Below are 20823 nucleotides of genomic sequence, written 5' to 3'. Positions count from 1 at the left end.
ACAAGTTAACAGGCACCTGTTGTGTGTCTCGTCTGTTTTAATAATAGAGACATAGATCCCAGATCTACAAAAAAAAGTTGCCATTCTTACTTTCTGGAAGAAAGTTACATTTTGACCTCCAAAGCCAAAAATACCCCAGTCTCTACTAATAGTTTCAATAAAGGTAAAAATTCAATGTCAGTATACTCAATAATCTTTATAATCAGGATGTTTTTAATCATTGACTTTCCTTTAAAAATGCGATAAATGCAACATGTATCCCCTGTATTATATTTATCAAATACAAGTAGGTAAAGTGAAGTGAAACAAAAAAATAATTCTGTTACCCCCCAAAATAAACAAAAAAACCACAACAAAACCACTGTTAACATTTTATGTTCATCCTTTTGGGGTTTTCCAATTTAGTTCTTTGTTCACTGTGACTTACAGCTCTAGCTCTCAGCACAATTGGCCCAAAGACTTTCTATACTTTAAATTATGTTAGTTCTTGATACCAGACTATTAACGCATTCATACCCATTAAGTATTTTGTTTTTGTTTTTGTTTTTGTTTTTGTTTTGGATCCTAACAAATAAAAAAGGTTTTTAAATTTAAAAAATTTTTCTGTGCCTACAGCAATTCAGTTGGAATATTATAAGTCAAAATGCAATTACTTAACATGCAGAATACACGTGCCAAATTGGATAATCCAAATTTTATAATCCACCACATTAAACCTCTAAAATGTAAATTATTTATAAGAAAAAAAGTAAAAACCTTGCCCACATTCATTTCCTGTCCATATTAAAAATGTGTTCTTCTACAACATTTTTTTAAGAATACATTTTTTTGCTGCATACTGAGATTTACAAATTATTATCTATGCATACTAAGCAAATGTGAACCTTAATCTTATTAAAAGGAATATGTTTAAATTTATCCTAGCTCAACTGAATAAGCCAAGTAAATAAGAGAAAATAATTTCTTTTTTTTTATTTAAAAATGTTTATGTATTTAGTTTTTAAAAATATAGTCAATTTACAATATTAGTTCCAGATGTACAATATTATATTAGTTTCAGGTGTACTACATAGTGATTCAATATTTTTCTAGATTATGCTCCATTTAAAACTATCATAAAATATTGACTATATTCCCTATGAGGTACATTGCATTCTTGTATTTTATTTATTTTATACATAGTGGCCAGTACCTCTTAATCCTCTACCCCTATCTTGCCCTCCCTTTCCCCCCTCCCCACAAGTAACTAGCTTGTTCTCTGTCTTTGAGTCTGTTTCTACCTTGCTATATTCATTTATTTGCTATATTCATTTGTTTCCATTTTTTGATTCCACATATAAGTGATAATGTACAATATTTGTCTTTCTCCATTTGACTTATTTCACTAAGTATAATACTTTCTAGGTCCATCACATTATTGCAAAAGGAAAAATTTCATTCTTTTTTATGGCTAAATAATAATCCATATATAATATCTTCTTATATTTAATATATTACATCTTCTTTATCCATTCATCTGTCAATGGGCACTTAGGTTGCTTCCATATCTTGGCTATTATAAATAATGCTGCTATGAACATTGGGGTGCATTATCTTTTTGAATTAGTGTTTTCATTTTCTTTGGATTTATACCCAGAAATGGAATTGCTGGATATGGCAGCTCTATTTTTAGCCACTGAAGTTTTTAAAGCTATGAATGTTATTTAGCCCGAACACTATCACAGGCAATCGTTTTTTGTTTTGTTGCTAAAGCTGTTGGTTATATGTATTACAGTGATTTGTTTGTCTGAGTTTATGACAGGAAAACAATGTTTAAATCAATATATAAATCAAATAATCTCTACTGGCATTATTAATCTAGAAGAAAGCATTGCAAAGACAATGGTTAGAGGAAGGACATTTAGTCTATACTTTCAAATGGGACTTGATCATTTTAAAGTTGTTCACTGACAAAATTTCTCAAATTAGTAGAGATTACACACTAGTTCACAAAAGTCAGCAATAATAAAGTTAGTTTTTTCTTCAGTATTTGCTTTAAGTGAAAAATCCTAAAATTTGTAGGAATTTCCAATGCTAGAAAATTGAAATATAAGAGTGCATTTAGCAATCAGGGTGACTTAGCTCAGGGTAATTTGCATATGTATAATTATAATTTGTATTCCAGTTATTTAAACTGAGACACCCTTGATCGGGTTGAACACACTGTGAGTAGAAAATATCTTTTTCCAAGAAATAAGATGGAGAAAGTCTCTGGAGAATGGCCTCACTGAATTGGTAAATTAACTTTCTCTGGACTTTGATGATTTCCCCAGTTCTTCCATCATTCCTCAGGGCTCTGGCCATTTTCTCGTAAGTCATGGTCTTCCGGTTGCCTTTCCTTTTCCCCCAAAGTAGGGCAAGTTTTTCTTTGTTTTTTGATACAAACTGAAAGATGCCTTTGGTTTCATCTGTCCACTGAACACAAGACGCCATCTCAGGATTTCACAGGGATTCATGAAGGTGTTCAAACAGTCGGAGATTCTTCCTTCTATTACTGTTCTCCAATTATAGATGGGTTCCTCTGTAGGCAGCACACCACAGCTGCTGAAGTTTCCTTTGACATGAGAACGGTGGTTGATGAAAGCCAGGTAATTTTTGTAATCTGGGGAGTACTGAAGATCTCCAGGTGAATTTTGCCTCAGTACTTCAAAAGCATCTTCAAATGCTTGACCCAGCTTGTCTTGTTCCAGCCTGCATGCTTCATTAATAAACTGGCAATCCTAACCATCAGAGGCCAATCCAGCGTCCGCGTAAACTCCAGGTGGAAATAACTTTCCCCTCCCGAGAAAATAATTTCTTTGTCAAAAAGAATTTTAAATGGAACAAGTAAGAAATAATCTATTTCAGGAAAAATATATTTGATATGTATGCAGGTGTGTGCTGTTATTTTTTTAGTAGTTTCAGAAAGGAGAGTCTGAAGGCAAAGGAAGTAAACAGAACTATATTTCTTCAGGAGTAGGCTATAAACATACATGGTCACTGTAACTTTACCCTAAGTTGGCATAGCCTTAATTAAGTAGTAATAAGTTTCAAGAGCTTGAGATGCTAACCTGAACTCTCTGGAGTCATGCAAGTGACAGAACATAAGATTTAACCAAAATAAATGGTGTCTTCCCCAAAGGAACATGCTAATTAAATGTGAACTGAAAAATGGAGTTATGTTTACTTAAGCATTAGACAGATTAAATTTCTGTTTTTCTCTTTGAGGGTGATTTTCAGTGACTCTGTGTATATGCACGCACAGGCGTTTGTGTATGTGCGTGTGTGTGTGTGCGTGTGTGTATATTGTTATTCACATGGCTAGCCTAAAGTTGAAGTCCTTCTATTATTTACCCTAAGACCGTGACCTAGGAATATATCTCACAGAGTGCTACCTATGGACAAATGCTAAGAAAGGTAATGAAGAACTTTTTTTTAACAATTTTTTATTGAGTTATAGTCATTTTACAATGTTGTGTCAAATTCCAGTGTAGAGCACAATTTTTCAGTTATACATGAACATATATATATATTCATTGTCACTTTTTTTTTTTGCTGTGAGCTACCACAAGATCTTGTACATATTTCCCTGCGCTATACAGTATAATCCTGTTTATCTATTCTACATTCTGAAATGCTGAACTTGTCAATCCAAATGTTAAAATAAAAGAAAGAAAAGGAGAAACAGGAAAATGATCACTAGTCTCTTTTAAAATATAAGAGGATAAAACATTCATACTTTGTATCACCTTGAGTTGAAAATAGTGGAAAACATTCTTCACTAAGTTCTTGTTCCCCCTGAATCAGTTTCAGGCAAAGCAGTTGATTGCATTTTAGACGATTCTTAACCACTGCCACGGGCAGGAAAAGGAGGGATGAAGAGAGTGGCTACATTAAAAACAAAACAAAACAAAAACAAAAACCCTATTCCTCTCGTGGAAGATAAACCCACACAGATGGAGAAGAGAACACAAAAGCACATCTGTGGAAAACATCATGAACTTGATGTATAAAAACTAACATGATACCTTAGAAATGGCATGAGTTTCCTCACAATTGTACTGTCTTCTTTAAGCATGATCCATACTCCCACACATTAGTGGTTCTTAGAAGTGTGGTCCCTGGACAAGCAGGGTTGGGCTCGCCTGTTCCTACTCCAGGCCCTACTCCAAATCCTGTGAAGCCGATACACTGGTGGTGGGGTCCAGTAACATCTGTTCTCATAAGTCATCCCCAGGTGACTCTGACGCGTGCTCATGTTTGACAAATGCTGCCTTTACCCAGACCCATGCTCTTTCCCTGCAGCACTGAAGGTTTCCATAGTGCACTGTACCTCAGAGAAAATGTCAATTTATGGCAAATTTAGGTAGAAACAACCAAACACAAAATACTTTTAACAGCAACCATGAACATCTGCCTATACTGCATCTCAAGACAATCATAAAGGACTAGGGGAAAAATAGTTATTTATCCCACTGCAAATGAGAGGAATTACTTGTCTCAAACATCTGAAAGGGTGGAATGATGGCAGATATTAACAGGCCCTGGGTCTGAGCAGAGGCTGCCTTGTTTGGAATGATCAATTGCAGGCTACTGGACCCTCAGGGTTCTCTGGCCTTTTGAAAATTAACATCACAAGCCCTGTTGGAAACCATCTTCCTGCCGTTCCTGTAATCAGATGACCGCTCTCACTAGGACAAAGGTGTTCCCCTGTGGCTGCATGAAACTCTCCAACTTCACCTCTGTAAGAAATGTTCTAGAGCAGTTAGCAGATTATTTGCTCTGAAACTATGCCAAATGTCGCACCAAACCAAGAATCCAGAGTGGTTTTTCTCCTCTTTAGAACGTTCTTTAAGATGCTTCTCCTCCTGGTGGGATCCTGGACTCATTTCTACTCAGCAGCGATAAGCTTATGGGCAACTCAAACACTGGAAGTACTGTGCACATTTGAAGAACAAGAAATGTGTGATGAACACTTTTTAGCTTTGGAAATTTTCATGTTCTCATTCCCTCATCATGGTGTCTGTTGGTGGAAGACTGCAGTTTCAAAGCTCCAATTCAAAATACCCTGTTAATTGTACTGTTTTACTGTTTTCATCTAGAAACGCGAACAATGGTAAGCAGTTATCCTGGACACCCAGCATTGTCATAAAACTTGCTTTTACCTATTCTGACATTAGGTTAACATTCAGAATCATTGTGAGAAATTTAAGCTAACAACACTCTTCTTCTTTTGCTTTATCAATTGAAGAATGTTGGAAGAATTAGAAGGTCACATTAGGTTAGAAATCAAACATTGATTGAAAGGTCATTTCTCACATTCTTGTCTGATTTTTCCCCACAATTGCCACCTATGCTATATGACAACCCACGAGTAATACAGCCCGGATAAACTGATATCAAATGGACTTGAACTTCAGCCATTAATACATCTGGGATATTACTAATTTTTTTTCCAGTACTTTTCACTGCAATAGTTCACAATCTGTATACACTCTTTCTCTCACTGATTTCTTATGTGCTGGGGGCCGAGGGAAATCATTTCCAAATGTTTCTTTACTAAGGCACAGCTCCTTTTATGACAGATGAGATAAACTCACCAGGTTGCCAGTCTCAGTGGCTTACTTCCACTCTGTGTATATGTTTCACTTACATACTTCTCATTTACTTGGTTAATCATACAATCCATAAATTTATATTAAGTAAAAATCACCTCAAGGAACTGGATTATGTGTTAGAGAAATACAGACAGGAAAATAAAATACTCTCATATTTCTTCTCACCCGACAGAGTCCTTTGTTTCCTTAAGAATTCTTACCCTTTTGATGCTGAATTCCACTATTATTTTTATAGTCAGCTGCTTGTTCCTGGAAAAAAAGTCTCTAAGTTTACTTAACTTATTATTTCTTAAAAAAAAAAATCCTGTATGACATTGCTCACTTGGCCTGGCCACCTCATTCTTGTACATACATAATCTCTATCTAGAGAGAAGTTACATATTATTTAAGCCATACAGTGCAAATAATATTTTATAGACTAACTCAATTCCCATTTGCTTCCAGATCATTCTTACACTTTAAGCCAAATTCTGAAGTGACTACAAAGATAACAGACTCAGATTTTGTTGTCTAGGAGATTCTGATCTGAACAAAAATACAGTCAAGTAATTTGAACGGAGCCATGCAAGTAAATTCTCTCATAGATCATTGAGTCTTACCCACTTTTGAAGTCACGGAATTTTTAAGATACTGATGAAATATTTACAACTGAAAATACATATACACACAGAATTGTGAATATAATTTAGTTTCTACCAAAGAAACTTTGAATCCTATTCATGATCTTGCATTGGAAGAAACAGACAAGTGCTAAAGAAACATGATGAGCAGTCACTAATTTCACTGGGAAGACGAGGCAAAGGTTTTCTGATAGAATAAATTTAATGTGATCTTAAGAACATGTTAGATTTTTTTTTTCCAGGCAGCTATTAAGGAAGCAGAACATATTTGGGATATATTCAGGGAAAGGTAAAAGGGAGTATGTTATGGAAGCAAATACTGCAAATTTCAAGGAGATGCCATCTTTGATAAGAATTTGAATTTGTGGTATGTTTATATAATTAAATACTACTCAGCTATAAAAAGGAATAAAATAACACCATTTGCAGTAACATGGATAGACCTGGAGACTGTCATTCTAAGTGAAGTTAGCCAGAAAGAGAAAGAAAAATACCATGTGATATGACTTGTATGTGGAATGAAAAAAAGACAAATGAACTTATTTACAAAACAAAAACAGGCTCACAGACATAGAAAATAAACGTATGGTTACCGGTGGAGGAAAAGGGTTGGGAAGGGATAAATTAGGAGTTTGAGATATATATAATATAGACAAACAGCAAGCTCATATGGTACAGCACAGGGAACTATATTCAGTATCTTGTAGTTACTCATGGTGAAAAAGGACATGAAAATGAATATATGTATGTTCATGTATGGCTGAAGCATTGTGCTGTACACCAGAAATTGACACAATATTTTAAACTAACTATACTTTAATAAAAATACATACATATCAAAAAAAACTTGGTAACAGTGACATATTATACAGCACAGGGGAATGTAGTCATTATTTTAATAACTTTAAACAGTGTATCATCTATAAAAATACTAAATCACTATGTTGTGTACTTGAAACTAATTTAATATTGCAAATCAACTAGACTTCAATAAAAAATAAATTAAAAATAAACTACTACTGTGTCTTGGAGTATATAGAAATAAACTTGTTCTTAAGCTTGTATGCATCACTTTTTAATAAATACTTGTCTCCTGAAAACAGTTAGGAATCTATGTGTCATTCCCTGCCACACATATTTTATATCTCTATCATGTCACATCTATATCACACATATGTATATCATGTGACCTCTGTTTGTATGATCAGTTCTGATCTATTCTGTTCTCTTCCATTCTATTCTGTTCTTTGTGTTGTATTCTATTCCATTCGATCCTATTCCATTACTTTTCAATAAAAAAGTAGAAAAAAAAAGGCATACTTCTAGAAGCCTTGGTTCTTTTCTGCAGAAATGTGTGTTAACCAAATGGAAGTAGACTCATCATATTTTCTTACCCCATTAAAATATTATCATAGTTATAAACATTGATAAATTCAACACATTTCTGGACTCTGAGCTTTGCCAGAGGGTGTTTAGAACTGAATCTGACGTTCGTATGAAAAAGATTCTAACATCTATTTCACCTAGCAGTGAGGAGAGGACTTTGAATCAACCTAAATATGTCAAAAAGAAAATCACCTGCTTGTCTTTAAAACTTGGCTGATGCCGCTGAAATGAAAATGTCTGCATCTGACTGGAGTAAAACACAGAGTTGTTGGAAGAGTATTAATATTTCATATGCTGTACTTGTGAAAAGCCTCAAAGGACTCTGCTCAGATTTCAAGAGAAGAAATTTGCTTTGAAATATTGATCAGTCATTTTATAAAAAGATTCCATATTGCCACCTTAGAAATATCATAGAGTTGGATTCTACATTCTTGCAATGGTTATTTAAGTTTCAGGCTGAGACAGATCTTTCCCATATCTGCTTTTGCTTGGCATAGCTACAGTGAAGTGTTCCCAGCCAGCCTGTTATATAGATTCCTTAGATGGCACTGATTTAGTAAAATATTGACATAGCATAACAAAAATGACATCATTTGCATCTTTTTTTTTAAACTTGGAATTTCATTTTTGGGTCAAGAGAATTTTTGCTTTGGTGGAGATTGTGTGTGTGTGTGTGCGTGTGTGTGTGTGTGTGTGTTTCTTTAAGGAATCATATCAGGGTTTATTCCTAGCCCCAAATATAATATTTAGTTTACTATAAATGGTGTACTTGAAAAAGACAATGCAAAATATTCTAAAATATATATAAATTGATAAAATATGTAAAAAATAATAACCTATTAAGCAAATGCATAATATCTCAGTCAGGAACTATAGAAAGTCTTTATCTTCTTTAAAATCCCTGCCTTATTTTCGTACAGCAACGTACAAGGCAAAGAAACACCTTTATGAAGTCAAGAGATTTAGATAGGCTTCTCTGATGAGATTAATGCACAAATACATAGAAAAATGTGCAAATCAACAGTGACAGATTGGCGGGATAAATTTGGAATTTGGGATTAACAGACACACACTACTATATATAAAGTAGGTAAACAACAAGGACCTACTGAGATTATGTGTTTTAGCTGTTGAACTAAACAGATTGAGGCACAAAACGTTATTTTCATCGCTCATTTATCCACAAGATTTTGGGTTTGGTTAACTGAATCTTACTGTGTAATACCATTTGCAGACTGCCATTTTTCGAAGAATTAGAAACTGACACAATACAGATATAATGAGTACCTATCTCTCAGACCATTAGCTATGGTTAATGTTCTTTAGGACAAAGATAGTCATTTTCTATCTTTCTGCAACAAAATAACTCTCACCTCTCTGTTCCACTTCCCTACCCTAACTAAAATCTCCTGCTCTGAGCAAGTGACAGCCTTGTTTCAATACTGTAGTTTAAGAAGATCCAGACCACATTCAGAAGATAAGACCATCATAGAATTAACTTATTTTTTAAATGCATTTTGTCTTCTCCCCTCTGCTAGACCTTAAGTGCAGTTAGGGCATAGATCTTTGTCCTTTTTATTCATTGATGTATTCTGCAGACATAGAATAGTGTCCATACTTATTTCTAAAAGATTTACAGTATTTCTTAATATATAAAGAATATTGATGATTGTTTTCCTTATAAATTTTTCTCAGTTCATAAATTGACATTTTGTGTGTGTGTGTGTAGAGTACTTTTATTTTTTAACTAAATATATCAATCTTTTCTTTTATGGTCTCCATTTTCTGTCTCCGGTATCCCCAAAGAAATGTGTAATCTTACCTCAGCATTTTATATTTCATTTCTTCCTGTGTGTAAGTCACTAATGCGTGAACCCAGCCAGCTGCATTAAATCATCCCAGCACTTTTTAGATGTCTGATATTTCATACAGTATGTAAAACACACTAAATGTTTCTGATACATATTCAAGGAATAAATGTGAAAACTATTAATATACAGGAGACAAAACTGATGATCCTTATAGCCGATGGTGCATTGCCAAATAGCGATCTCAGTTTCTATACGTTTATCATAAAAAAGAATGACAGTGGGCTACAGCAAGATGAGAAATTTAAATTAAACCTTAAAATTATCTGAACAATTTAATCTGTCAATGAAAAAATACTAATTTTAGGACACTAAAGCAACAGACTTATTTTTCTTAAACTCCTAGAAACTAAAAGGCTTAGAATGAACTGTGCTCAATGTGAGCGTCTGAAACTTTACAAGAAAGGAGGAAAGGTGGGAGAGAGAGAAGGAACGATGGAAGGAAGAAGGAAAGAAGACAACATTCAGAGAAGCCAACTAGATTTGTTTGTTCCATGTAAGATTTCCTGAATAGCTCCCACGGTGTTGTATATCCTAGGTGAAGTAATGCATCTAATGCATCTATCTGCTGATAACGATACATTCCTTGATTAAAATCCTTAATTTGAGAGTAAGGGCTATGAGTGCAGGGAATCACACATGCCCACCTATCCTGAGAAATCTGAATAGTTATGCTGGGGAGTGAGGTTATTCCACCAGGCTCTGAATCAGCCAGGATGGCCAATGATCCAAATTGTTATGGGGTGCATTTTAAAAGGACAAATGAGTATTGGCCAACATGTCTTCACTGTTCCTGGAATAGCTGTTAAATGATTGATTGAAATAACCACTAAGTCACAGAAAAAGTCCATTCTCACCCATGCCTCTTATGCCTACAAACAATGGAAATGATACAATTGATAGAGGCCAGACTTGATTCTTCTGGAATTAGGTATGTCTTAATGGTTTGCTAAGTGTTTACAGTAAGTCCTATTTACTGTAGCTTTGCCTAGACTGTAGTGATAGACTTTGAAAGCAAAGGACAATCAAAATAAAGTTGGTACACCTTATTGCAAGTTATTTAGTGAATAGAAATAACCTAAGAGAGGGAGGGAGAAAAAGAGTGAGAAATAGCAGAAAGGATGGTATATTGCTGAAGTCACATTTATCAAAATGTGACAGTCATCTGCACTTTTGTGTATTCTTGTTTATTCATCCCCCACGTTTTATAGAGTAGAAAATATTCGTGTGGTTTACTGTGTGCTGGATCACAGAAGTGGAAAAATAAATAGGCTCAGCTTCTAAACTCACAAAGCCAAGTATGGTGAGGGAGACAGGGATATAGACAAGTAACTGTAATTTAATGTTCCAATTTATTTAAGAGATCCTAGGCAGAGTGGATTAAGTTAACTCTAAATAAATAATGATAGACTATAATGAAAGAGAGTAGAGAGTATTTCACAGGAAAATTAAGTTGTGAGTTGAGTTTGGAAAATTAGTAAGTTTTCTAAGTTAGCAAGTATGTGCCAGTCTACAACCACACCACCCTGTGCGCGCCCGATCTCATGTGATCTCGGAAGCTACACAGGGTCGAGCCTGGTTAGTACTTGGATGGAAGAAAGTATGTGCCAACCATTTCAGGACAAAGAATCAGGGAATAAATATGTGCTATGAGACTGACCACATTCCTCGTTTGCAGAAACCCAGAGAGTTGGATGTGAAGGGACTTAAAAGTCAGCAGGGCACACAATTAGGAAGATTGAAAAGACAGATGAAGCTTGGAAGTTTGGTTCAACAAATTACTTCAATCAAGTCATTTTCACTTTGTGATGGAAGTCTGTATAGTTTCTTGATTGCCCTTCCTCTCCCTCGTGCCTGGTGGCGTTCCCCTTTTGGCACTCCCCGCTTTCCTTGGCCCAGAGGACTCCACGTTGCCCTTGGGTAGCCCAGCAGAGCTCATGTGACTTTGCCTTCCCAAGGAATTCTCACCCATCTTCAGCCAAAGGCATAAATTATGTGTGCTTCCTTTCTTTTACTTAGGTCTGCATAACTCGTATCTGGACATACATAAAAGCATAACTGAAGGCATAATGAACCATTGTAATCTTTGTTTTAAAAATAACAGGCACTGATGAAGGCAGAATAGAAATTCAAAGCCGTGGTATAGTTGTAGGCATAAGGAGCATCTTCAGACAAAAACATCTTTCTGCACCTCCGTACGTTGTTCATGAACTTCCACCTACTTCGTATGCCCCCTTTGGCATTTCTTCATATTGAAAGTGCACCGTCCTTTAGTCTCAAGCATCACATCTTCTTTAAGCTCCCGAAATGGGAAATGTGGCTTTTACTTCTTTGTGGAGCTTACCATGTTCTGCCCTTTATATTTAGGCACTTGACTACTTTCTACTTTAGGCGTCAAGCTCCGTCCCATCACACACTGTTTCCCTATAAACCTCATTATGCCTCATTGCATTTGGCACTCGGCCCTGCACAGTCAAATAACTGAAATGAAATTGGATTTGATCTTGGTGAGGAAAAAGGGAGCAAAAAGACTCATATAGAAGGAGGAAACACTACTCCTGGGTTATAAATTATACATTTCCACTCAGAGATTGAACATTCCTGGCCCACTCTAAGATGCAAATTTCCCCTGCTGGTCTGAATCCTTCTGTACTTAATAGGTTGGAAATGATTCAGAAATCTTCATGCTTTCTAATCACTGGAAGTGGTGACTATGTGGTTAGAGCGTCCCCCAGCCCATCAGTAGCAACAAAAGGAAACACAGGTGCTCAATGAAAATAATCCCCTGGCCATGCCAAGTCAGGCCTTGGAGATAGATCTTAGATTAATGACTTACATGAAGATTTTTTTTTCCTCCTATATTGAGTGGCCCAGTTTATTTTCTTAAATGTCAAAAACTCCTCACCAAGATCCCCATGTCAGCTTGAGAGCAAGCTTGATAAAGAGTAAAGCTGAGTACACACTCAGATTACATAAAGGGTCGTCATGAATGCAGTCGTTTCATGGCTTTTGTGCTCCTAAGACTTGTTGGTAATTAATGTTTATTTTTGTACTAGGCAATGAGACCAGTGTGATGGGCTTTTCCCCCAGTAGATAAGGAAATGAACTTCAACTAGCAATGAATGAACTTTAAAATGAGAATGTAGCGTTCCTTTAATTCAGATAACAAGTTGGTACTTTCAACTGTCTTAAAATTGACCATTCTAGGCCCATCTCATAGATTCTGTTTCCAATATTTCAAAAGAATTATACAATCAACCTTAAGTCTCAATTATACAGTTATACAGTCAAGTTTATAAAAAGGAAAACCTCCTGTAGTCTTTATGCTTTGACATTTAAGATATTTTTATTTTTTCAGTTTTGATTTTAATTTCTTGTTCATACGCAATGTTATATTTTATGTTAATCATGTCTGGCATGGGCTTTGACAGTTAAAAATAGCCAGTTTTTGTGCTTAAAAATATTCAGTTTGTTCAGATCTTTAGTATTAATTATAGAAATGTGACAAGTAGACAGGGATAAAGTCAATTATAGTAGATATATATTAACAGCAGAAGTGATGATAGCCTGCTGATATCAAAAACTGTGTCGTCAGCTGAAGTCCTGGAAAAACAAAATTCCTGGGAAATAACAGGCCAGGGTGGGGGGAATAATTAGGATTAGTGGAGGCTTTTCTAGAAATGACTACAGGGTAACTTTGAACATAAAAGATAACTTTACAAATATCACTGGCTTCTGCTAATAACATTTTTGAAGGACGGATGGAGTGAATGACTGCACACCTCTAAATTTTTATGCTGAAGCCCTAATCCCCAGGGTATATTTGAACATAGGTCCTTAAGGAAGGTTAGGTGTGTCCCTGATTGAATAAGAATTGTGTCCTTATAAAAAGAGAGAACAGAGAATTCACTTTCTGGAGGAACACACAAAGATGTCATACGCGGGTACCATGAGATGGTACCTGTCTACAAGTCAGGGGAAGAGACCTCAGAATGAAGTTCACCTTATTGGCACTTTGCTCTTAAACTTCCCAACCTCTAGAATTGTAAGAAATAAATTTCTGTTGTTTAAGCTACTCACTCTGTAGCATTTTGCTGTGGCAGGCTGAATAGAATAAGTGGGGAAAGGGTTAAAGAACAATTTCCAAATGTGAACAATATCAAGATTTTCTGATCAAGTAAATACCATCACTTTATCTCTCTAGCCTGTGTCTTCATCAGCATACTGGATTAGATTAACTCCAAAACCTGTTCACAGTTTATGATCATATTAATGGCATTTCCTCACCATTAAGACAGATTGCATTTTTCAAAACCAGTTGCAGCAATATTTCTCATCCCACCTACTTTTCTTAAAATGTGACTTTGGCAGTTTCTCATTGCGAAGCAGGGTCTACCGCCCCTGCCCTTGGTTCTTTCTGGTGGGCTTTGTTCACAGTAAAAACCATCTTATGTGAGTTTCAAGGGGAGGTCGTAAAAGGTGATACAGTTTCCATCAGATTTTCTTAATATGTTCTCTTAGAAACCAACTGTCATGCTGTGATGAAGTTCACATAGCCGCAGGATGAGGCCACGTGTAGGTGTTCCCCCCAACAGGCTTCGCTCAGGCCTCAGCCAACAATGAGTAACAATTAACCAGACACTGCAGTGAATTAACCTTCAGATGACTCAAGCCTGCAGTCATTCATTTGTCTCTAGCCATTAAGCCTTCCAAGTTGAGTTCCCAGACATTGTAAAGAGAAAAGCCACATCTTCTGCATTTTCTCCCTTAATCTTTGAACCAAAGGATCCATAACCTAACAAACGTTGTTCTAAATCGCTACGTCTCGGGTAGTCTGCATGTGGTGATAATAACTGGAACTACCATCAATTTCGGCCGCGTGGGATTGCTGTTTCTTTGCTTGCTGGTGTTCACTGTCGTAATCATTCCTGTCGCTGCCGTTATAACTGCTTAGGCGAAATGGGTTTGAAATTTTAAAGTAAAATCTGTTCAGTAATAAGTTATGCTAGGTCAGGAGATTGTCATTTCCCCATCACCAGAGGCTTGCAGGCTGAGACTAAATGTCTGTCTGTCTCAAATGCCTCAGAAGGCTGTTCTGTATTGATAAAGTTGATGTGTCTTGGCCGTCATGTGTCATCATCTGTATATTCATGGTGTCTAGCCAAGTGTCTACCCCTATCTGCTTACTGAGTATGTGCTTGACTCTAAAGATCTTTCCCCACTGTATGATTCTGTGGCAGAAAAGATGACCAAAGTGGACGTATCATTATTAACAGTGATAATGACAATTATCGTCATCATCATTATTATAACTAACATGCCCTGAGTGATGACCGTATGCCAAGGTCTGGCTGAGGGCTTTACATCTGTTTCCTACTCAGTCTTGATGAGTCTCTCTTAGGCAGTTACTGATGTATCCATGAGAGAAGCTCCCCCCCTAGTGATTTCCCCACTGCCTCTCATCCAGCTAGGAGTAGCTGGGTCTAGAACGTAGGCTGTTGACTTCAGAGCCTACGAGGGACCTCTGTATAACATGCTTCTGACTAATGGGTTGGAGACACAGGATAAGAGTACAAAACTGCACCCTGCTCATTTTGAATTGCAGTTGCTCTTTGTCTGCTCCTTTGGTGTGTCCCCACCCTAATGAGCAGCTTCTACTATGACCCTCCGGGTACAAAAGCAAGAGTAGGCAAGATGCTAGCTCCATTCTAGAAGGACAGCGCCCTGTGACCTGCAGGACAGTGAGAGCAACCAATGACCCACTAGAAGACTAAACTGACTTGCTCTGCTGAGAGACTTGTAAAAACTCAGTTAGCAAGCATCAGAGCAGAAAGCTAGTAATGTTTTACACATATATGGCAATTTTCTCCCCAGCCCTCAGCCATCCTGTGATCCAGTTTATCAGTAATTCTCACAGTGGCCCAGTAAGAATCCTACATAGAAGAGAGAAAAAAAAAAAAACCACTTAGGAATAATCAAATAAATGCCATGACATTGCAGTGGAGAATGTAATCCCATGTAATCACATCTTTTATTTTAGTTTCTCTCAATAAAAATGAATAACTGTACTCAGTGATGAACTAAACCAATTGAAATGGAAAAGTTGAATTTTGAAAGACTTATTTTGAAAGCATTATTGAATTCAAACAAACAAATAGCAATCAAAATGTGATGGTTTGTTTCTAAACAAAATCCTCATGAATCCCAAGGGTAATTGGTAAGACTACATCAGAAAAAAATTAATTTTTTAAAACAAAGCCAAGAAGAAATCTTGAGAATTTTGCTGCATTTGAAATACAGCAGAGTCAGAAGAGTAAATAAGGGCCCAAGAATCATGAGATTTGGGTCACATGCCCAGTTATTACCCCAACTCCCTCACGATCTATGACAAAAATCACTCATCGCCTCTGGGTCTCAGTTTTTTTCACTTGTAGAATTAAATGGAGGAGATTTCTGAATGTTCACTCAATTATGGAGAATTGTAAAATTCCGTGATATTTAAAATATTAAATCCTTCTGATTAAATTATATTTAGGACTGATTATGTGTTTTAGGACAAATCCTTTTGCAACATAACTTTTTTTTTTCCTGCTTGACCTGAAGAATGAAAGAGATGAATCCTTATCTACTAATCAGTAAGAACCTTAAAGCAGGGCTTAGGAAGCAAAGGGTTTTGACGGGATGCTAGAAGAGAGTTTGTCTCTAAGTCAAATTTAACTAATTAAAATCATTTATTATCTCTCTCCCTAGGAAAGTTTCCTTTGTGTCCTCTGAGAAGATTTTGAAAAATAAGAGAAAATACGAAGTTATTGAGCATTTGCTCTGCTAGACACTGGGCTACGTGTCTTACAGGTAATAGTTTTCTTAATCATCACAATAACCCCATGAAGCAAATGGTATCATTCTTCCCATTTATAGTTGAGGCTGTTAAGTCTTGGGGATGGTAAGCCATACAACTTGCACTGTGGGTTGGATTACATATTCGAAAAACAATCATGAGGAAGCAGATTCTTCTTCTATTTTTGTGTTTTTGTGTTCAACTGTTCCTCTTGAACCTAGGAATTCCGTCTCCTAACTTTGCCATGGGGTGTCCATTCTTATATTTAAATTATAGGATTAAGGACCAATATTAGTATCTAAACTAGGAGTCAGCCAACTTTCTCTGTGAAGGACCTGATAAGAAATATTTTGGCTTTGCATGCTACGCACTCTCTCTACCACAACTATTCAATCTTCCAGTTACAGTTTGAAAGCAGCCCTACACAATATATAAATGAAGGAATGTGGCTGTGTGCCAGAAAACTTAACAGAAATGGGCAATATTTAGTGGGCAGGCTGTAGTTTCCCTGACCCCAAAACAGTATCTAAACTGTATTTTCCCCTCTAGACCTCATGGAATTGTTTCTCTTTTTATACTTTCATCCAAAACTAAAATAACAGATTGTCATGTGCAAGTAAGGAAGAGGGAGACACCTATTTTAGGAAAGTGAAAGATACATCAATAAAAAGAATTCCGTTTTTGATGGCTTTAAGAGATTCACATCGATTCCCCATTTGATTGCTTTCTTCATGTTTTATTGATGGAACAGCTATGGAACATCTCCCAGAGGTAACCCCAGAAAAAGTTAGCAGAGATTTCTGCTCTGATGGTAAGTAACATAGTGATCCATAATCCTTGAGCCCACATCATTTGCTTGGGCCAATTTTGCACGTTCTGTTGAATTCAATGATTGTTACCCAAAAATGGATCTTGGTTACTCATATATTAGAGTCCAAATATATTTCTATTTTGCTCCTTTAATTGTGGCAGGCAAAAAAAAATGGTGATAAAGTCAATTATTGGTTAAAATGTAAGCAGTAGAAAAAGATATAACATTAATTGCTTCTATCATATTATCAATTCCTGTGAAAAGTGATAATTATGATTAAATTATCATCCAAACAGTTCATGGCATTTAGAGGAATATCCTTCTTTGTGACACTTTTGCTGAGATATTTCCTCAATATATTGAAATGCAAAGCACTATATTTTTGTCAACTGATGTTACTTTTATAAAAGAAGAGAGGTGACTTCTGTTGCTGGCTGTACCAGAATAGCTGGCATTAGACTATCCCACTGAGAGTAATTATAAAAGCTGGACACTGTAGATATACAACACCTTCTCAAAAGCACTGGGGAACAACCAACACATTCAGAACTGATAAAACTAAGATCCCACGAAGACGGGAAAAGACTGAAATTAATCTTGAATTCTCTGTTGCTGCTGCTTCTTTGGACATTTGTCAATTTCCTGAAGGTAAAAAGATCAATAGAGCAGTCCCACAAAAATAGAGTTCAGGGCTATTTAGCAATCAGAACACGAGGGGTCAACATTTCGTGGGAAAAGAGAGCTTCAGAGCCCAAAATTCTGTGCACATGGATCTTTCAAGGCATTTGCTGATTTCTAACCCAAGCACACAGGACAAAGCACAGTGAAATCCAACAGCAAGTAGCTTCTAAAGAACTTAAGACCTAAGCAGAGAATGCTGCAGTCTTGTTCCGGGAAGATTAAAAATTAGATTCAAGTTCCCACCCAAAAAGAGGCCCAGGTAAGCACTTTAGACTTTAAGCTGTGAACTTGATTCAACCCAAACTTTGTCTTTGCAGAATCACAGATGAAAAGGAAGAGGAAGCGGGCAGGACCAGTATTTAAAGCAATGCTGGATATGAATTTTCCAAGACTGAGGGGAAAAGTACAAGCCAAACATTTAAGAATTGTATGAAACTCTAAGAAATAAACAAAGTTAAAAAAAATAAGAAACCTATACTTAGTTACATCATAGAAAATCTGCTAACAGAAACAAAAAGAAATCTTGAAAGCTGCCGAACAGTACATTACTTTCAAAGGAGAAACTAGATACTGAAAGCTGACTTTTCAATAGAAAAGAGGTAAACCAGAAATAGGCATGGAATAATTGAAATGCTGAAACTCAAAACATAGAATTTTTTTAGCCAGCTAATGTGTCACTCAAAAATTAAATTGATTAATTAATTAATAGTGACTGAGAGGTTTTTTTTTTTTTTGCCAGCATACAAGTACTAAAATTAATCATAAATGTGTGTTTTAGGTAGATTGATAATGATCATACGTGAGCCATGGTAGTGTAGGTTTAATGAAGAACAGTGGTAAATGTAAAGGAAACTCTAAATGAATATTGACTGCTTACAATGTCCTGTGTGTTTAAAATATATTTGGAATCAAAATATACAACAGCAGTTAGTAGGGAAGTAAATGAATTTAAAGTATTATAAGACCCTTGTATTATTCATGAAATACTAAAAGTATTAATTTTATGAAGAATCCAGTAAACTAAGATAAGCCATAGGATAAAATTTAAAAGTCAAAAAGAGAAATTGAACGCATACATATTAGGCTAAATAATATAAACCAAATAAGGCAATTATACAGATATAAATTAAGCCAATGGAAGAAATAAGCAGAAAACAAAGTGATGGGATTAAAAAAAAAACAAACAGAAAGATTACAGACATAAGCCCAAATATATCAGTGATTAAATTTAGTAGAAATAAACTTAAGTAGTCCAATTAAAGCACAGAAATTATCAGACTGAATAAAAATAAACACTCCAACAGACCAAAAAGAAACAAACAATATTTGATCCTTCAGAGAGCACATCTTAAATACAATGATACAAAAGATTAAAATTAAAACAATCAAAAACATATCCCATGCAAATAATAACTGAAACTTGTGTAGCTAAACGTATTGACTAAACAGACAAGAATTATCACCAGAGATAAGGAGGAACATTTAACAATAATAAGTGATTCAATGGGAAAGATATTATTATCATAAATTTGTATGTTCTCAAAATATAAAAGAATGACAGAAATAAAAGGATAAATAGAAAATTCTAAGTCACAGTGAAAGGCTTAAATACAGCTGTCTTTCTCCTGCCTGCTTGGCTGCTCTGGGAGCCGCCGCCGCCGCCGCCGCCGCCGCCGCCGCCGCCGCCGCCGCCGCCGCCCCCCTCCGGCTAAGAGGTGTTAACATGCAACACTTGGATGCTTCACTCAGTACCTATTTCAAGGCATGGCTAGGCCCGAGGTCCCAGAGTAAAAGGATGGTTTCTCCTAGACAGTTACATCCCTACCAAAGTCTGCTCCATCCTGTACTTGCTGATTGTATGGCTGGGACCAAAACCCATTAAGAACAGGCAGCCAGCTCTCTTGCGGGGGCTGTGCGACCTCGGACTCACACTGCTGTCTCTCCGTATGTTCTGTGAGTCCGTGACAGGAGTGTGGGAAGGCAAATGTAACTTCTTCCGTCAGCGCACACACAGCGCGGGAGAAGCAGTTACGAAGACCATCGGCGTGCTCTGGTGGGGGGGCTTCTCCAAGCTCCCTGAGTTCATGGACACCTTCTTCTCCATCCTGCGCAAGAACCCCCACCAGATCGCCGGCCTGCACATCTACCAGCACGCCACCACGCTCAGCATCTGGGGTTCGCGGTGAACTGGGGGCCCCGTGGCCACTCCTATTTTGGTGCTGCCCGTAACAGCTCATCCACATCCTCTTGCACTGGCACTACGTCCTGCCGTCCGTCCGTCCACGCGGCCGTGCCTCTGCGGGATGAAGGCCCTCACTCAGGGGCCGCTGCTTCAGTCTGTGCCGCCTGTCACCCAGACCAGCTGCGGGGTCCTCTGGCCGTGAGCTTCCCTTTTGGGTGGCTGTATTTCCAGATCGGATGCATGATTTCTCCGATTGCCCTCTTCACAAACTTCTACGTTCAGACCTACAAGAAGAAGGGGGACTCACGGAGGAGAGCGCAGCGGGACCACCAGAACGGCTCGTGGCCGCCGTGAACGGCCACAGCGGCAGCTTTTCTTCCCTGGAAAACAAAGTGAAGCCGAGGAGGCAGCGGAAGGACTGAGGTCCCAGCGCAGAACCCAGACGGAACCACGTGGTCGGATCGTAAGCACAGCCCGACTTGTGCCCGTTGCTCGTTCACAGCTGCTGTCACTAGCCGGCCTCCATAGCGTGACTCGCGTGGGACCTCTTCCATCAGCTCCAAACCCCTAGGAAACGTGGGCAGATCACCCAAGCGGGCAGAAGATTTTTAAGTGGGCTCTCCCCGACCCCAGCGCTAGACTGGAGGCAGTGTTATCGTAGTACCGGACACTGCTGTTGCCTTATCCGTTGTAACATGATGGGTGCTGAATTGTGATTCACAACTGAAGAACACTGTAATCCAAATCACTTTTTTTTTTCCAACCTGTAGATCATTCATGTGGTTGTAAATTTGTATAATG

General features: G+C 37.2%; 2 pseudogenes; one reads left to right on the top strand and one right to left on the bottom strand.

Moving 5' to 3' along the window:
- Positions 1 to 2100: 2100 nt before the first annotated feature.
- On the bottom strand, positions 2101 to 19565 carry LOC116148773 (transcription factor Spi-C-like; annotated as a pseudogene).
- On the top strand, positions 19564 to 20504 carry LOC135319813 (very long chain fatty acid elongase 5-like; annotated as a pseudogene).
- The last annotated feature ends 319 nt before the right edge of the window (positions 20505 to 20823 follow it).

The sequence above is a fragment of the Camelus dromedarius genome, chromosome 32 (genome assembly GCF_036321535.1).
Source record: "Camelus dromedarius isolate mCamDro1 chromosome 32, mCamDro1.pat, whole genome shotgun sequence".
NCBI lineage: Eukaryota > Metazoa > Chordata > Mammalia > Artiodactyla > Camelidae > Camelus > Camelus dromedarius.
Note: the sequence above shows the minus strand (reverse complement) of the source record. Positions and strands in the feature narration are given on the sequence as shown.